The sequence below is a fragment of the Lactuca saligna genome, chromosome 4 (genome assembly GCF_052625555.1).
Source record: "Lactuca saligna cultivar CGN05327 chromosome 4, ASM5262555v1, whole genome shotgun sequence".
Taxonomy (NCBI): Eukaryota; Viridiplantae; Streptophyta; class Magnoliopsida; order Asterales; family Asteraceae; genus Lactuca; species Lactuca saligna.
The window spans coordinates 15,764,985-15,783,291 of NC_136420.1; the positions used below are offsets into that span (position 1 = coordinate 15,764,985).

The following is an 18,307-nucleotide window of genomic DNA, read 5'->3' on the forward strand; positions in this document are numbered from 1 at the left end:
AGCCTCCATAAACTTCATCAAAATGGTCTCTAGGTCGGGTTTCTTCTCGACTGGTGGCTGATCCTTTTGATAAAGGCCTCGACCTGTCTGCCTATACTTCTCTTCTTTTTGCTTCTTATACTCTTCATATGGTAGCCACTCCTTCTTCGGTTTCCTCCAGCCCTCATCAAACTTATACCCACTAGAGTAGCACACTTGAGCTTTTCTATTCCCAAACTCATCCACATTGCAGACCTTGGTCAAGTGTGGACCACTGCATCACTCGCACCCCACTCTTATGGCATGTATCGACTGGTCCATTTGTGTTATCCTGCGATCCATGTTATTCAACATGGCCATTACAGCTGCAATTTCTTCAGTTTGGGCCCCTCCACTGCCTTTGATTCCATCTTGCCTAGGGTTGTGGTATTCGCGAGAATGCTTCGCGAATTCTTCAATCAACTCCTTGACCTCCCTTGGATTTTTCTTTGTTAATGGTCCTTGAGATTCAAGGAGTTGTCTCGTCATAACGTTTACCCCATCATAGAAAATTGAGATCTCTTGTTGCACATTTAGATCATGCTGAGGGTAATTTCTGAGCAAGCCCTTGTACCGCCCCCATGCTTCGTATAATGACTCCCCCGTATGTTGCTCAAAGTTGGTTATTGCCTTCTTGAGTTTAGATATCTTGGATGGCGGGCAAAACTGGTCCAGGAATTGCTCACGCATTTGAGCCCAAGTGGTGATTGTACCCGATGGAAGTGATTTTAACCACTCCTTAGTAGCTCCTTTGAAAGTGACGGGAAGCATCCTAAGCAAGACTATGTTTCTGTTGACATTTGGGACGTTGAAGTAATCCGCAATGTCGTTGACTTCATCTAGATGCTTAAAAGCATCCTCATGATCTTTCCCAAAAAATGGGATATCCTTCAGTGCAGTCAATATGTGTCCCTTCAACTCGAATGTAGCAGTGGCAGGTATTGCGGGTTGGACTAAACCGAGACCCACATCTTCTCGGATCCACTTCTTGTAAGCTCCCATGGACATCTCTTCGATTGCTTCCATCTCGTTCCTTGGCTCGTTCTCGGGTTCGCTCGTATGTTCTTCAAATTCCGGCTCGGTATCGCTTTCGGACTCGGTTTGGATGGGCGTATGATCCAAATGCTCAAGATTGCTCTTGTGCCTCGCGGATGAACTTGACTCTCCTGTCTTCTTTCCCGCCTTCCTAGAAAAGGCTGACTTCAATTCTTGTAAGGGCGTCTTCTTCTTGCGAAGTGCAGACTCAGGATCTTCAAGTGGTGGCACCAAGTGTGTGTTTGAGCTTCTGGTCATGAACTCTTGCAACTTGCTAAACTTTAAAAACGTAAAACTGAACTAAAATAAGAAAAACTAACTACAAACTAAAATTTAAAAAAAAAAAATTAACTATCCATGTCGTGGATTCTGTGATTAACAGAAAATTTTTATTTTGCTGAAAAATTAACTTTTTGTGGTTTTTACTCCACAAGAAGGATCGATTAATTTAATGCAAATAAATAAGCTAAAAACTAAGCCGTTCCCCGGCAACGACGCCAAAAACTTGATGTGCACAAAAGTACCCACTAATTTTAATATTTATAACCTAACAAACTTAGACTAACTATGCACTTATAGGCAGTGTACCTAGTCAGATTACAGTATAGGTTAGGTAAGTCGGGTGTCGATCACAGGGAACGACGTTCTAATTAATTTACTTACTATTAAATTAACCTAATTTATTAACAAGTTTAATAAGGGTTTTTATCTGGTTTTACAAGATCAGACGAACTTAAGTCAAATTCAATAAATAAAAACACTCTCTTGCTTAGTTTGAATCTACTTCTCCCTTATGGCTAGCTAATGATCACAGATTATTAAGTTGGTTTTTTTAGTTATATTAGTAATTTAGTTCTATCTTACCAATAAGTAACTAGTTCATGTCAAACCATGTATGTTCACACATAATTAAACACAGAACTAATTATGAATGTAAATATGCTATGTAAGATTTGTTGTATAAATGCAATTATGGTCACAATTCACGTTCTCTAGCACAACTAATATTTATTTAGTCTAATTACTAACTAAGATTGGTCAATCCTAGCTCTAACAATTCAATATTCACTAAATTATTAGGTACACAAGTTCATGCAGTTTCATGGTCACTAAGCTACACAGAACATGCAATCAAGCAATTAGATAAACAAATAATAACATGCTAGGTCATACAAATCGAACACAAGCAATTTTTACCAACTCAAATTAATCCATTAACATATAACTATTCATAAGTTCAAAGCTTCATCTAGCTAAGCAAGAGTAGCTAGATTCAGCTGCTCATCATAGTAATTAAACTAACACAGGTAAAACTAATGAAAGACATATTCATAATTAACTAAAATATAAACCTTTACTTCTTTTGGTGTTGAAATCCCTCTTCCAGAACCTTTCTTTTGCTCTGAAACGTCTCCTGGAACTCTTTTTCTTCTGCCAAAAAACTCTCTTTTCGTAATAATCAGGAGGACTTATATAATCCTTAAAAACCCGCGCCACGTCGTGGCCAGAGGAGTGCCATGTCGTGGGCTTCAAGCAATACGTATCCTCCAAGAAAATCCTCCGCGTCGTGATGTTTATCTACTGGAACACCCCTGCCACGTCGTGGGCTTCATCTCCACGTCATGAATTGAGCGCTTATCGTAAATTTATTATTTTCTTGTCTTTCAATCCTCCCATGTTCCCCATTTTGTCACCTTTGGTCCCTATCTTCGAAAATCCTTTATATTGACTGAAAATAAAAATTTAAACTCATAAGTATCATTATTCTAAACATATTATCAATTTATTAATAAAAATGTACTTAAATATTGCCCAAAAATAAGTATAAATATGGCAATATCACTTACCTTGACTTTCCATTCCTTAGATCTCTTCCATTACAAGTTTATGGGCATTTTGGTGCAAAATGGGATCATTCTCATATTGGATCTTGTCACAAGGATATGGCTTCAGATCTAGACTCCTCTAGACCCTCTTTGACATATAGCCTCAAGCTTTATGAAGTTTTGGACCTTCTCCTTACCCTAAACCTCTTCCTAAGCTTAGTATGGACGATTTTAACCTCATGGGACCTTGCATGCATGTAAAGTTTTACATGATAACTACACCCTAGGCGTTTAGATCTACAGTTTGCAGCCTTGGTTTTGCTTAGAAATGTCTGAATAAGAAAAGGATTGAAGGAACTCAACAAGTTTCATAGTCAACTCGACGAGTTGGATGGAGGTTTCCCGCTTCTGGATTTTGCATGAACTCGACAAGTTAGCAAGGTAACTCGACGAGTTGACTAGGGTTTTCACGACTTTCTGAGTTCTGAAGGAACTCGACAATTCTGTAAGCTGCACTCGAGGAGTTGGATCAACATAGACTGTTGACCTTGATCATTAACTTTGACTTTGACTTTTACCAGGGGTTGACCAAGTTTTACTTCTGAGGGTATTTTGGTAATTTAGGAATTTATGGAATTGGATCAATGGTGGTTGTAGGTGTTTGAGTTTGGAGCCGTACTTCGGGAGTTTGATCTTTTGAGTTCAGTACAGTTCTTGAGGGGATCCCCGAGGCAGTTGGATATCAGACCATGTGGGGGTTCCCATGGTTGTGGGCTAAGACCATGAGGGAGTTCGTATAGCACCCGGTGTAAGATATTGGAAGGTTTCCATGGTATCCTTATATGTTTGTGAGACCATGTGGGGATTCCCATGGCAGGTAGTTAAGACCACGAGGGGGTTTCCAGTGACACTTAGTGTAAGACCTTGGATAGTTTCCATGGCATCCCTATATGTTTATATGCATGGTTTATGCAACTGATATGATATATGTGATTATATTAGACTTTGGATGGTTTCTATGGCATCCTTATCACCCCCTTTGTCCATAGAAACCCTAAATTGTGTCTCATCTCCCATTTTGAGTGTGTGAGGGCTTAAGGAGTGCCTTTTTAGTGTTTATGTGAAGAAGCTTGAAGTGGTTGGTGCATAGCTGAAGGGAGAGGTTGTGGATCCAGTGTTTACTCTGCTGTGGCAACCATTTTAAGGTATAAAGTAGAAGCCTTGACCTTCCATTGCTTAGATTTTTTTCTATGAAAGTTTATGGCCATTATTAGCCTAGTTTGGTACCATTCTTGGTTTTGAGCATTCTATGAAGATATGGCTTTAGATCTGGACATCTTAGGGCCTTTGGGGACTTAAAGTTGCCAACTTTATCAAGTCTTTTCCTTCATGCTCTAAGTCCTTTGACAAGCTTTGATTAAGTGTTTTTAGCCTTTGATGCCTTGCATGGATGTAAAGTTAGCAACTTTACGTGGTATTTTGGTCTTAAGGGGTTGGATCTGTAATTTGGAGCCTTAGATTCCACTGGAAAGGACTAAACACAAAAAGGACTGAAGGGACTCGACAGGTTGCTTAGCCAACTCGATGAGTCAGGTAAGGTTTTCCCGTTTTCGGGATCCTGAGTGATTTTGGTGAGTTGATTAAGAGATTTCAGTTTAGATTTTCCGGCCCTTGGACATTAAGGAACTCGACGAGTTACTCAAGTGACTTGGCGAGTTGATTCAGGATTTCGGTTGCATGGACTCTAAAGAGACTCGGTGAGTTGCTAGATGCACTCGACGAGTTGGGTCAACATGGATTGTTGACCTTGACTGTTGAATTTGACTTTGGGCAAGTTAGTTCCAAGTGGTGCTTTGAGTAAACCAAATTATAATGTAGAAGATTATAGGATTAGAGTAAGGCTCGTAAGGAGTTGGGGCCCAATTTGGAAAATTGGGCTATTGATGGATTAATGGACATCATAGTGTTGGGCTTGGGCCTCTGTTCTGGATCATACTAGACCAGGGGTAGAATGGTCATTTTACCCCATGTATGGATTAAGGATTATAGTATGGAGCTCAATTGCTAATTGGGTATACTAGTTGGTATTGACAACTAGGGAAGTCAGCAGGGCATCAGCTAAGGATGTCATTCGGGAAGCTTCTGCATTCGAGGTGAGTCTCCTCACCATACCAATGGGTCGAAGGCACCAAGGACGGCCCATTTATCTAGTTGTGATGCTTATTGCGGATATGTTATCGATACATTATGTATTTATGTGAATACCATGTGGGGGTTCCCATGGCAATTAGTTATATGTAGTATGCCAGTTGTCTTCGTGGCTCTTGCATGTAGTAGATATTTGCGAATGTGCTATCAATATGTTATGTATTTATGCGAAGACTGTGTGGGGGTTCACATGGCCTATTTTATGATATGTGGATTGTAGTTGATTATGTGATATATGATATGCTAGCAGTATTTGTGATTCTTGCACGGAAGACCCTGGGGGGTTCCCGGGATAGTTGGATATCAGACCATGTGGGGGTTCCTATGGTAGAGGGTTAAGACCATAAGGGGGTTCCTATGGCACCCGGTGTAAGACCTTGGAAGATTTCCATGACATCCTTATATGTTTGTGAGACCATGTAGAGATTCCCATGGCAGGTAGTTAAGACAATGTGGGGGTTTCTAGTGGCATTTGGTGTAAGACTTTGGATGGTTTCCATGGCATCCCTATATGTTTATATGCATGGCTTATGCAATTGATATGATATATGTGATTATGTGTATAAGACCTTGGATGGTTTCCATGACATCCTTATATGTTATTATGCATGACTTATGTGATTGAAATGGCCTATATGATTGATATGGTTTATGCGGTTATGTGGATTATGTGGATTCTGTGGGGTATGCTCTAGGGAACTCGCTAAGCTTCATGCTTATAGTTTTGTTTATGGTTTTAGGTATCATCGGTTTTAAAATGAAAGGCCCAGCTTGATCGCAGTGAACACCCGTGTTTTCCGTAATATGTGATTTTGGGCCGAACTCTGATGAATGTTTTTAATTAATCATGTTTTTGGAATGTTTGGATTTAAAGATATATGTGTTTTGACTGTATTGAAAAATGGAATTTTTACCCTTGATTTTTAGGTCGTTACACTACATCTCCAATATCATTCATAAAGTTCACAATTGGAGTTTCACACACATCATCTGAATCATCCCTAACATTGCTTAATGATTCACTTACACTACCTTCACTATCCTGTGAGTTGGGTTCATCAAACCCAAAGTTATCATCTGCCTCAAATCTATCATCATTGTACAAAGGAAATAATAGATTTGAAGAGTTAGTCACTTGTGACTGTATCGACTGTGATACATCAAAATTGTGAAGATCTACAAAACCAGTATTTGTAGGCAACATTGTTTGTTCATGAGATATTTTTTTCAATTTCAACGATAACTTAACTACAATAATTTTGGTCATTCTCAACCAAATAATATATGACATCTAAACTTAAATCATTTATGACTCATGAAGTATTATATATGCCACCAAATTGGTAACATAGTGACATATTCAACTTATATGTTATCTTATCAACTTCAACATGTGCATAAATCAAACCTTTAAATTCTTCATAACCCATTTTATGCTTAACAATATTTGAAGTGGTTAGAGTTGATTTTTATGAATTCATTTTCATATTTAATCTAACCACCCTAATATAAATTGATCAAAAACAGACGATCTAGACTCATGATGATAACATATAGGAAAATGTCACTGCATAAACAATTTAAAAATATAATAGATAAATTAATATTTCATAAATAATATTTAAAATAAATATATGCAAAGATTTTTAAATAAAACATACATACCTTATAATTAAGCGATGAATGAACTTTGAATGTTGAAGATGCAAAGACGAATGAAAGATGGAGAAACTTATAATGAGAATATATTGGTAAAAGATTTTGAATGAATTATGAAACGAATCTACATCAAAAAAGCTGAACGGATAGTGTAAAAAATTATAAATTTTTTTAAAATATTATGAATTTTTTAAAAATATTATATGACAATTCATATAGCCATATTTCTCCGATTATTGAGGTGCATAATAAATATAACTTTTGTTTTTGCTTTTATAGATACATCATCTTTTTTTCTTTTGAAATGACAAATCAAACGTGATTTAATAATATATTATTTAAAATTTAAATAAAATATTATTATATGATTCATAAAACAATACATTAATTTTTTTTAGTTTTCAAGAATTAAAAGATGTAATTCATATAGTAATTAAGGACAAGAAAAAAAAAACAAATGATATAACGAATAACTAAATACATAATTTATAAAGGTTAGAATTGAAAAATAATTATATATTTAATAGAATAAAAGTAAAAAGTAAATATATAAAAGGGAAGGTACGAATAAAAAATATGGTATAAGTTTACGGACTAAATTTTAATTTTCAAGAGTTAAAATTGAAAAGACGTATTATTCTTTGTGGTGGTGCAAAAATAAATGCCTTATTTGAGAATTTCAAAAAGCCTTATTTTTAAAACAAGATTTCTATCATATTTATTCTTTAACATCGTTACTGGAAACATACATGCATGCAATTTTAAAGTTAATATGTTTAAACTTTTATGTGAAATGAAAATAAGAAACTAATGAAGCTTGTTAAATTTCAAACTTAGATCTGTTTCAATTTTCGTATAATCCAAGTAAGAGTTTTATATTTATGTTCATAATATAATGAAATGTTTGTTAAATTTGTAGAGCCATTTTGCATAGAACCATTTCACAGTGGTTTTTTGCAGAGCCAGAACCAATTCGCAGTGGTTAACACCAAACCAGATATGAATTATGAAATACGATGTAACTTCATTGATAACTATCTGTTTGACTTCAATTTTTGGATCCATATAAACCTAACAACATTAATGGCACTTCTGTTCTGGGTTATATTTCAAGTTCGACAGATGAACTTCAACAACATAAGTTCATGTGGACCCGATTCCAGAAACAGAAATTGGGATTCAAACCAAACCAGAAATCAGGAAATCAATTAAACCAGGAATCAGAAAGAAATAAACCTCTTGATTCAAAATCTAACAAGAAAATAATGTAGAACATCGATTCGAGAAAAATATGTGTTAACCAGAAAAAGAAAACGGGACAAAACAAACCTAAATCGGAGATACACATACCAGATCGGAGATGGAGAGTAGCCGGCGCCGGCACCGGTGATCTGGAGCGTCGGTCGGAGGAGGGTGGAGCGGAGTTCGTAGGTGGGACGCGATTGCAGGAGAAGCCTTCTCCCCTGTGGTGAAGAACGATGTTAACGTGAGCTGCGATCCATATGAACGAGAAAGAAAAAAGGCGGGTTATTTTTGGTTAGTTTGAGAGTCGGGCCAAAAGCCATTTTAAAAGAGATATTTCTTACTTTTTGTGAAAGTATTTGGATATAATAAAATTAAATAAATAAATAAAATAAAAATAAAAATAGTTGTATATAAAAAAAAAAAAATTAAATAACTTTAGAAACTCTGTTTTATATCTTCCAAAGAGTAATTTTCAAAAATATATTTTTTATATCCAACTACTCACCTCATTTTGAGGATAAGCACTCTAAACCGTTGTTTAAAGTTCATATTTTTAAGAGGTTTAAATTTTTTAAAATCAACACTATAATTCTATAAAAAAAACTAATTTATTTGAAAACTGTTAGGAAAAATATTTCTTTAAATTAGTTGTTTTTATAATCTTTTAATTATATTTGTATTTTTTAATAATAATGATTAATTTTATAATGATGTTTCTATTTTCGATTTAATTTTTATTATATTTATGACTTTGAAGACCTATTTTTTTGTTTCGCTATGGATCTACTATATCTTTGGATCTAGGGATGTCAAAAAGTCCCGTAGGACTCCGTTCCCGTGGGGGCCTCGTCCCGTTTGGGAGATTTTTTTAAAAAAAATCGGGGGCGGGGATGGGGGCGGGGGCAAGGTTAACCCCCGTTTTAATTTCGGGGGCGGGGGTAGGCAATCCCGTTCCGAAATCCCCATGGGGACCCCGTTAATAAATTACACATATATTTATATATATATCAATTATATACATATAATAAACTATAACATGATTTTGAGCTTACAAAATTCATCAAAAAACATGTTTTTAAGCTGTTAGTATAATTTTTTAAAATGTCATAACTTTTTTATTTTTAACATATAAAATTTTGTTATAAATAATTATTTGTTATCTAAAAAATAACTTATTTTAACCTAAATAACAACTTCTTTTAGCCCCAAAAAAAGTAGCTCAAAATTAATCGGGGGAGGGGGAACGGGGGCAGGTGAGGGGGTAATAAAGGGGATTTGGGGGCGAGGGTGGGGGTAGGAACATTGAACATTCCGGGGGCGGGGGCGGGGGCGGGAAATGCACTCCCCGCCCCGTTTGCCCCCGTTGACATCCCTATTTGGATTGGCCTTACCATCAATAAAGTTAATGTCGACGAGAATAGTTGTTTTTTTATATATATATTTTAGGTTTGCTATTATTTTTTGTTTTTATCAACAAATCTAATCTACTTCTAATTTCATGAATTGTTCCATATGAGACTTGAACTCTCGATCTCATAGAAGGAAAGCAACACCTAACTTTGCTATTATTTATTTTAAAAACCATCTTTTAAAATAAAAAATTACTAATAAACACGTTACTTTTGCAAATGTTTTAAATATTTTCTAACTTATATTAAACATAGATATACAATAATAAATGGAATGGTTCATTTATATATATTTTAGGTTTGCTATTTTTTTTTTATCAACAAATCTAATCTACTTCTAATTTCATGAATTGTTCCATATGAGACTTGAACTCTCGATCTCATAGAAGGAAAGCAACACCTAACTTTGCTATTATTTATTTTAAAAACCATCTTTTAAAATAAAAAATTACTAATAAACACATTACTTTTGCAAATGTTTTAAATATTTTCTAACTTATATTAAACATAGATATATAATAATAAATGGAATGGTTCATTTCGGACCAACTTTATGTAATATTAGAAGTATATTTTAAAACAAAAGAATACATTTTTGACTCAAGTTTTAGACTCGATATTTCAGATTCTCGACAAAAAAGAACGGGAATAGCAAGAACATGTCTGAATCTTATTGAATAAATCTGAAATTTTGGAAAAATATTACATTTTCAATAACAAATAAATAACTAAATATTGAAAATGAAAAATAAATACAATATAAATGCATAAAATGTAACATTTAGTTGAAAATCGATAATATTAGACATTCTAAATGATCAATATCTAAATTGGAAAGAGAGAACGTTGGAAAGTGTTTTGATGCAAATGAAAAAAAAATACACATTCTTTTATATATATATATATATATATAAGAAAGGTTTACTAGTTACTGTTCATAGGGTTCGATCCTCGACCATGGTAAGGGATATCTGTCCTTCAGTCTCTTTCTTTGCTGTTATCCAACCTTTTCTTCTCCCATCAAAATCGTCTAGAAGCCCAAACATGTATTCTCGATCGCGTTTCTGGATCCTTCTCCACCAGTTCATATCCTCCTGGTGAAAACGGGTTTCTACCCACCGCCTTATCAATACATGATCTCTCCCAAATCTGAAATCGGCGACGGATCTTCGTTGAATGGTCGAAACGGCCTCAGGACGGAGGCATATTACCGGTGACGACGGTGGGGAGGCGTTACCGATGTCAGCTTCTGCTCTCTCTCACCGGATCATGAAGCATCAGTTACTACTTCCGACAGTCCAATAATACTTGCAATCGATTGAGGCAGGGGCGAAAAATGATGCACCGGTACCACTGGTCAGCTTGCTGATTGTCGACCATTGCCGCTCAGGTTACGGTTTTCAAAATCCATCTTCTTCTACTATATCTTTAGTTAAATGTGGAGAGTCATAGAAGCACTTGCTTATAAACACCGGAAACCCTAACTTGTGATCAGAAGCGCCGGCAATTGAAGACTAAGAAGAAAGGTCTGCCAAATCTAATGTGACCAAACACTTTCTTGATCTTCCAAGTTAGAGACATCAACTTCAAAAGAACAAAAACAAATACTTGAAAGGGTTTTCGTGTTTTTTCTTGGTAGCTAGCGCTTACTGTCGTCTGGCTAGGATTTCTTATTGCAACTCTAAGCAGCCAGTATCGACTTTCTTCACCATCTCTATCTATCCCATACGTATCTTTTTTCTTCTCAATGCTTCCCACCGATTTCTCCTTTTTGTGTGCTTATAGATTGTCCTTTTTGTGGGCTTCGACGTTTGTGGAGTGTAACAACAGGTTGAAGACATCAGGATGTTTTGATGGATGTGTAGGTACAATTAACCTCTTGGTTACGTCTACTCACCGATTTCTTCTACAATTTGTGTAGATTTCATTTATAATTTGGTTTCAAGTACCTTTGATGATAGTTTGTAAAGAACTATCTCTTGTGTTCATAGATTATGACAATTAAGATTATGTTGCTTAATGCACTTTTATGTTTTCACTATGATTTTTAATATTCGGAAATAAATATTCATGCTGCAGGGATATGTAATATGCTTACTTTTAGCTGTTGGATTGGCTGGTGCAACTTATGTAAGGTATCAAACTAGTGACCATAATATAATATTTATATGTCAATTACTTAAAATGGTAAAAGCTCATTTAAAACTTTATCAAACAACATTCTTTCTGTTACAGAAACAGAGAAATAAGACAGATGACGAAATGTATGATAGATAGGAATGACTTTGCATTTCTTAGGCATGATCTTCAAGATCTTGAGCACTCAAAACAGATCCAGTTGGGAGGTGTCACTGTTGTAATGCCCTTGAAAGGCTTTGGTGAACACAATCTACACAACTGGAGAACACAGATGTTACTTTGAACTTTGAAGTTGGAGATATTTTTTCCTTGTAATTTTTATTAGTACAAATGATAATTATTAATGTATGGATAATGGATCTTTACATACAGTTAACATCCCTTTACAGTGGCCCTTTGGAGTTCCTATTTTTTGTTGATAGCACTGAAGATCCAACTTATCATGGTGTATCTAGATTAGTCCTAGACTTTAAGGTATGTTAACTATTTGTAACACAAACATTTTACTTATTTCAATTTTTGTATTTTGTATTCTTTTTTTTTTTTTTTTTCATGTGTGCAAGATGATGTTGATGCCAGAATAATCATAGTTCTTCAATTTTAATATATGTTTCAGGGAATGACATATCCGGGAAACACAAACAAGCCAAAAGTGCCATGAGAAGAGAAAAAGCAAGGCAGGCAGAAAAGATAACAAAGGAAGAAAATATTGTTTTTTAGCAGCTATCGGTCAATTTTACGGTACATGACACTCACCTGCAAGGTATATCCTCTTTCTTTTGATGAGGCTAAATTATAGTAACGACAATTTGGTCCATAATTAAAGCAGCAGTTACAAAAACATTTTTTTTTTCTATTTTTTATTTTTTGTTTTTTATAATTTGGGGTTTTTAAGTTAAAGTTTCACACCTTTGACAATCAAACTGGATATGGCTTTAAAAGGATTTTATGATAAATTCAGGTCAAAAAATTTCGATTTTAAAAACTATTATAGTGATTTGTTAAAATAAGCATGTAATTTCAATTTTTGCTAGAAAAAATTTATATTAAATGTTTTCTTATGTCAAAAAATCACAGTGACATGAATATATTATCGAAAATCATAAAAAGGAAAAATATAAAATTAGACGATTTCAAAAAGTCCAAACAATTAACAATTTAATAAAAATATTTTTTTAAATAAAATGTTTATAATATTTATGTTTCCATTACATAAGTATTGGTGTCGATTAGCGAAAAAACTATATGTTCAAGTTCTGTTGCATATGAAATATACAGATTACTAGGTACGTATGTAAACTTTTCAAAAGAAGAAACAACTTATGTCTCCAAAACTACATGTTCAGGTTCTCTACACATGTTTAAACGGTTTTCAATACCCTAAATAACAACATGCTTTGAATTTATATGTGTTATTTCTATTTATTTTGCAATTTCTTATAATTCCTTTACCAAAAAAACAAGCATAGATTGCAATTTCTTATAGACGAATCAAATCGATTCAAGTTTAATAGTTTATTATGACTTACAGTTTCTACTTATAATATTACAGGTGAGAATTCAAGAAGGAATACAAGGAATGTTTTCCTGACATCAAATCACTGGAATTAGACTTAATGGTATGACTTAAATATATTTTGGATTTGATTGTCTTCAATGTTATCTTTTCTACTTTGATCTGACACATGGTGGAGGGGTATTCTTTCTCCACAAACAAACAGTAAGACATGTGGCATTTACATTTTGTGAAACCATCAAAACTTTAACGATAACTTGATTTTGTAAGTTTTTGCTGGTGAATGGATGCTTTTGGATATGTGAAAGTTTGTAGTTTATGATGTTGATTCCTGGTATATATGTGTGGTATTTAGATATAAGGGGTTAACCTGTTTTTGTCAAGGGGTTTTACTGTTCTGATAAGTTACCAGGCTCTCATTTTTCCATTTTTGCTATGTTCATTTACAAGTGTTTTTTTTGATGTTGCTCAGGTGATTCAAGGCTTGCCAAATATATAGCCTGGGATGCAGAAGGGGCAACATGTATCGTAGAGGTTCACTACTCTGCTTAATCAATCATAATATGTTTAGTTTTTAGTCTGAGAAATATTCCTATATATACAAAATCTTTTTCACCTAATGGAATTTGATCAAAATTCAATACAAAGGGTATTTTTGTCTTTTTTACACATGACATCTTTTGTTTTCTACAGAATGCAAGACTAAGCAGTTGAGTTAAACGAAAGGATAAAAAATTGTTAATCGAGAAAGAAAAATTGTTAATATATATATATTAAATTACACCATTAAAAATATCCCGTCAGTACACACGACCAGATATTGAATATTATTTGTATCGATTTTTATTCTGATTATATATATATATATATATATATATATATATATATTGAATTAAATATACGAGGAAAATGAAAAACTCCAATTTGGGTAGTTTTTTAGGAATGTCCAACTGAAAATTTATAAAACTAAAGAAGTCATTGAGTATTTCAGCATAATTTCATAAAATATTGCAATATATATATATATATATATATATATATATATATATATATATAGAGAGAGAGAGAGAGAGAGAGAGAGAGAGAGAGAGAGATAGGTTCAGGTATTTAAACTAATTATTGTGTTATTGTATGTATAAATATGGGTCAATCAAAATTAAATAAAAAATTAAATAATTAAATAAATAAATAAGGGTAATAAAGTAATTTTATAAATAGTTTCCACAAATACTTCCTATAATTATGCTAGTTATTTTGACTTTGACCTAATTTATTCTCATTCTTATATACACGACCGTTCACTATCAAAAACCCTATTCCAACATGTAAAAAAACTTCCATCAACGTACACCCCCTTGATTTACAACACCACCTCACCACTTCCACTGAATCTGAATGTACCAATTCCTCTTCAACCGCTCATTAGATCGAGCTAAGGGATCAGTCAATGATGGGAACAATCGACGAGATATTCATCGACAAATAAGCAGAAGCAGCTCGCGAGGTAAGGTGGCATCAATCTTCGATGATCTGCCCTAGGCCTTCTTGATCTCATCTCTAGCAACCACAGATTAAGGAGGGTGAAGTAGTTGCGGTCGATGGAAGTTCCGGTGGTGGCTTGAGATTATGAACGAGGGTAGGAATCGATCTTTGGCGAGCCCCTCCTTATTTCATTATTCGTCATCGGCGGTCCAATCAAGGGTAAGAAGAATGGATCGAAGGCAGGTTGGAGAGCAGGTGGGGATCAAAAGGGGGCTGCCGCCTCCGATGTTTGCTCCGAGGAAACACCCACTTCAGTGGTGGACTCCGGGCTTTGTGGTCGATGGGAATAACAGAGAAGGACGAAAAACGAGGGGAAAATAAGCAACGAAGCTACGGTGGCCTTCTGTGGGTGCAAATAGGAGTTGTAGGGCAGCAGTGGGTCGTCTAGGGTGGTGGGAGTCGATATTTCCGTCTGTTTTTTTGAGGTTTGTTTTTGTCTTTTTTTTTTTGCTTGTTTTAGATAGAAATCAATAGAGGGAAAAGATTTGGGTTTGTTGCTTTTACAAGGAAGAGAACATGAATTCCAATTCTGTTGGAATGAAATCATGAATTCCAATTCTGTTGGAATCTAAACTACAATTTGGTTTTGTTTTGACAGAAGTTGATGCTTGAAGAATGGACCGCAAATTTCAAAGGGATTCTAAGCATTCTCAGAGAATATTATTCTTACATGATTTGATTAATTACAGTTATTTTCGTTAAATGTCTAATTTCATGGATGACCAAGGAAAGGGCTATTATTCTAATAGAATAATCTACAATAGAACGATAGTAGTATATGTATTAATATATTCTGCCAGAATATTCAAGAAGAAAGATATACATATTTTTATTTGTTATTAGTGAGTATTTCATTGTCATAGAATATTATATAAAGTTTATACTTTTTTAAGAATGTAATAAAATTTTTGAATTTGTATCCAAAAATGTGTTATTAGTCGGTGTTGGCATTCTCATAGAATATCATTCTAATAGAAATATGTATCCTGAAATTCGTAGAAAATATGATTATTACATAATAAAATCGGGTTTAATTATGAAAATTACGTTATACTTAAAATTAAAGTAATTAAAAAATTTAGAATTTTAAAATCAAGAGAGTTAATTATCCCAAAAAAATATGGAATTTTCCTTTTTTAAATTTATCTCAATTTTCTAAAATACCCTTAGAATGAAATTAGATGGTATTTTTCAATTATCCTTAATTTAATAATATATATTAATCACTTTCTTAAATTAAATAAAATGATTGGTCAACATTTATACATACAATAACACAATAATTAGTTTAAATAAAATAACCTAAGTTTATATATATATATATATATATATATATATATATATATATATATATATATATATATATATATATATATATATATATATATATATATATATATATATATATATATATATATTATGCAATTTTATTTACATCTACTGGAAGTAACAAATGTTTTATGGAGGACAAATTTGTTTATAATGATAAAAACTTATTTAAAAATAGAATAAACGATGGTAAGTATTTTAAACCTATTTATACATTTTGAAAAAGTTTATTGAGGGTGAGAATAAGTTTATAAAAAATAATTATTAATATTAATTGATGTGTCATATCAAATTTAAAATGAAATTATTATATATTATATATAACATTAAAACATATTAGGTTTATGAACAATAATTGACTGAGTCAGTTATTATTCATCGGCTTGCAAGTGATACATGTTCTTCTCTATTCTTTCTGATCCAGACAACCCCTTTGTTATCTCCCCGCCTTGTCCATCATCACTGATCCAGACAACCCCTTTGTTATCTCCCCGCCTTGTCCACCATCACGATCTTCATGTTTCTTCCGCTTGATCTATTTCTTACCAGCTTCGTATTCCAACGAGAGACCACATCTCTTTACAATTGACTAATAAATTGTATCAACTACTATTAGCTTACTTCCTTGAACGATTTTATGCTCTAAATTGACTGTCAATTTTGATATTTTACATATAAGAATTGTGTGATTTGTAGTCCTAACTTTTTGCACCTTCAAAGCCAAATCCTCCAACAAAGGTATGTGTTCCTTCCTATGTATGTCGATGGAGAAAAAGGGGGATCCAACACCGAACAAAAATTTTGGTAATTTCACATATTCTTTTTAAAAGTAATTCATGTTTACCAATTAAAAATATGAAATAAATATTTTTTACTACTTTTTTACCAATAGTTTTCAATATGTATTGATTTGTTACAAATTCGCAGCACTTGTAGTCGAATCCCCTATTGGTAGAATCTTAAATTTCAAATTAAAAACAAAGAGATTTTAAGAAAACTCGGTATATCTATTGACACAGGTAACTGAAAATTTGATATGTGATGCTTTTAGTATGGAGAGTAGAGGCAGACTTGTTAACGAACTGAAGAATGCAGATGGAGTTGATCTCTCTGTAATCAATTTTATTACGCTTGATATGGGCATATTTAGTTATAAAATTAATGTATTATCTTAATACTTTATGTTGTTTTTGTCTCTTTTAATGAACAAAAGGTGCTTAATTAGTTTATAATTTCATTTTTCAGCAAAAATGACAAGCTCGAAAGGAAAGTGAAGCGGAATTGGCGATTGGACGCTTGGATCTTGGATTTTGAAGAAAGAAGGATGTTGCTGGACAGCTTGACCCCTCGTCAGTGTTTTGGCCATATCTCATGAACCGTAACTCCGATTGACGAGATTCAAAATGTTCTGAAAAAGTAGACACAATTTCGAACGACTTTCGTGTTTTGAGAAAATGCTGATTCGAAACGTACTCGGCGAGTAGGTTCGATTACTCGGCGAGTTGTATCGAATTTTCATGATTCTGGACGCGCTGACTCGCCGAGTAGGTCACTGGACTCGCCGAGTAGTCTCTTTTTTGTGAAAATCTATATAAAGGGACTTTCAGATTGATATCATAGCATGGAGAGAAACCCTAGGAGGCTGAGAAACGATTGGAAGTGCTGCTAGGTCGTGAGGAACTGAAGAATCAACCCTACATTCAATTGTGAAGAGAATCAAGACAATTTTGGTTTATTCTTAGTAAAATTTTGATTTGAATCATGTTTACATACTTTGATTTCGTTTTTGAGTTTATGTTTACTGCAATCATGAGCTAAAAACTTATTCTTCTGTTAGGGTAGACAATTTTGTGAACATGGATTGATTATTTGGGTAGGATTAATTTTGATTGGTAATTATGTTTTGTTAAGCTTGTTAAAGAACCTTATGTGTTGACAATAACTATTCTTCTATTAATAAATCAGTAATTAAGTTGTATGAACATCTCTTAGTTATTAATTTCATATGATTTATTGTGATCACATAGTTTTATGTCTAGGAATAACGAACGTGAAACTAGAATTAACTAGAAGATAGGTAAGTTAATGTGTAAGCTTGTTGGATGAACATCGACAAGAGGTTAATTGGAGGGCCAATTTAGTTAACCACTACAAGTCTTACTTAACCCGAATCAATAATCTAGGAAACCCGTTAATTTAGACAACTGGCCATTGCTTGAGTTAATTTGTTTTCTAAGAATTAGGAATAGCGAACATGAACCTAATTATCTTAATCGGTAGCCAATGAAGAATTAATCCGATACATTAAAATCATCCATGGGAACAAATGAGTCGTACCTAAACAGAAGTCCTCTTTACTATTGAATTTAGTTGGTAATTAA

General features: G+C 33.6%; 1 long non-coding RNA gene and 1 other non-coding gene across 23 annotated transcripts; both read left to right on the forward strand.

The window, feature by feature from the left end:
* The first annotated feature begins 553 nt into the window (after nt 1–553).
* On the forward strand, nt 554–660 carry LOC145044498 (small nucleolar RNA R71). The gene has a single exon (XR_013681446.1). It is a non-coding gene; the product is annotated as a small nucleolar RNA R71 (small nucleolar RNA).
* A 9,676-nt stretch (nt 661–10,336) lies between these two features.
* Nucleotides 10,337–17,825, forward strand: LOC145041297 (uncharacterized). Of its 22 annotated transcripts, none has more exons than XR_013680028.1 (9): nt 10,337–11,265; nt 11,480–11,535; nt 11,636–12,013; nt 12,156–12,302; nt 13,092–13,158; nt 13,528–13,589; nt 13,749–14,559; nt 14,626–15,022; nt 15,196–15,439. It is a non-coding gene; the product is annotated as an uncharacterized LOC145041297 (long non-coding RNA). The 22 variants fall into 22 exon arrangements; XR_013680029.1 differs by having other exon boundaries at nt 14,482–14,559; XR_013680031.1 differs by having other exon boundaries at nt 11,636–11,850; nt 11,929–12,013; nt 13,749–15,022.
* Nucleotides 17,826–18,307: the final 482 nt, after the last annotated feature.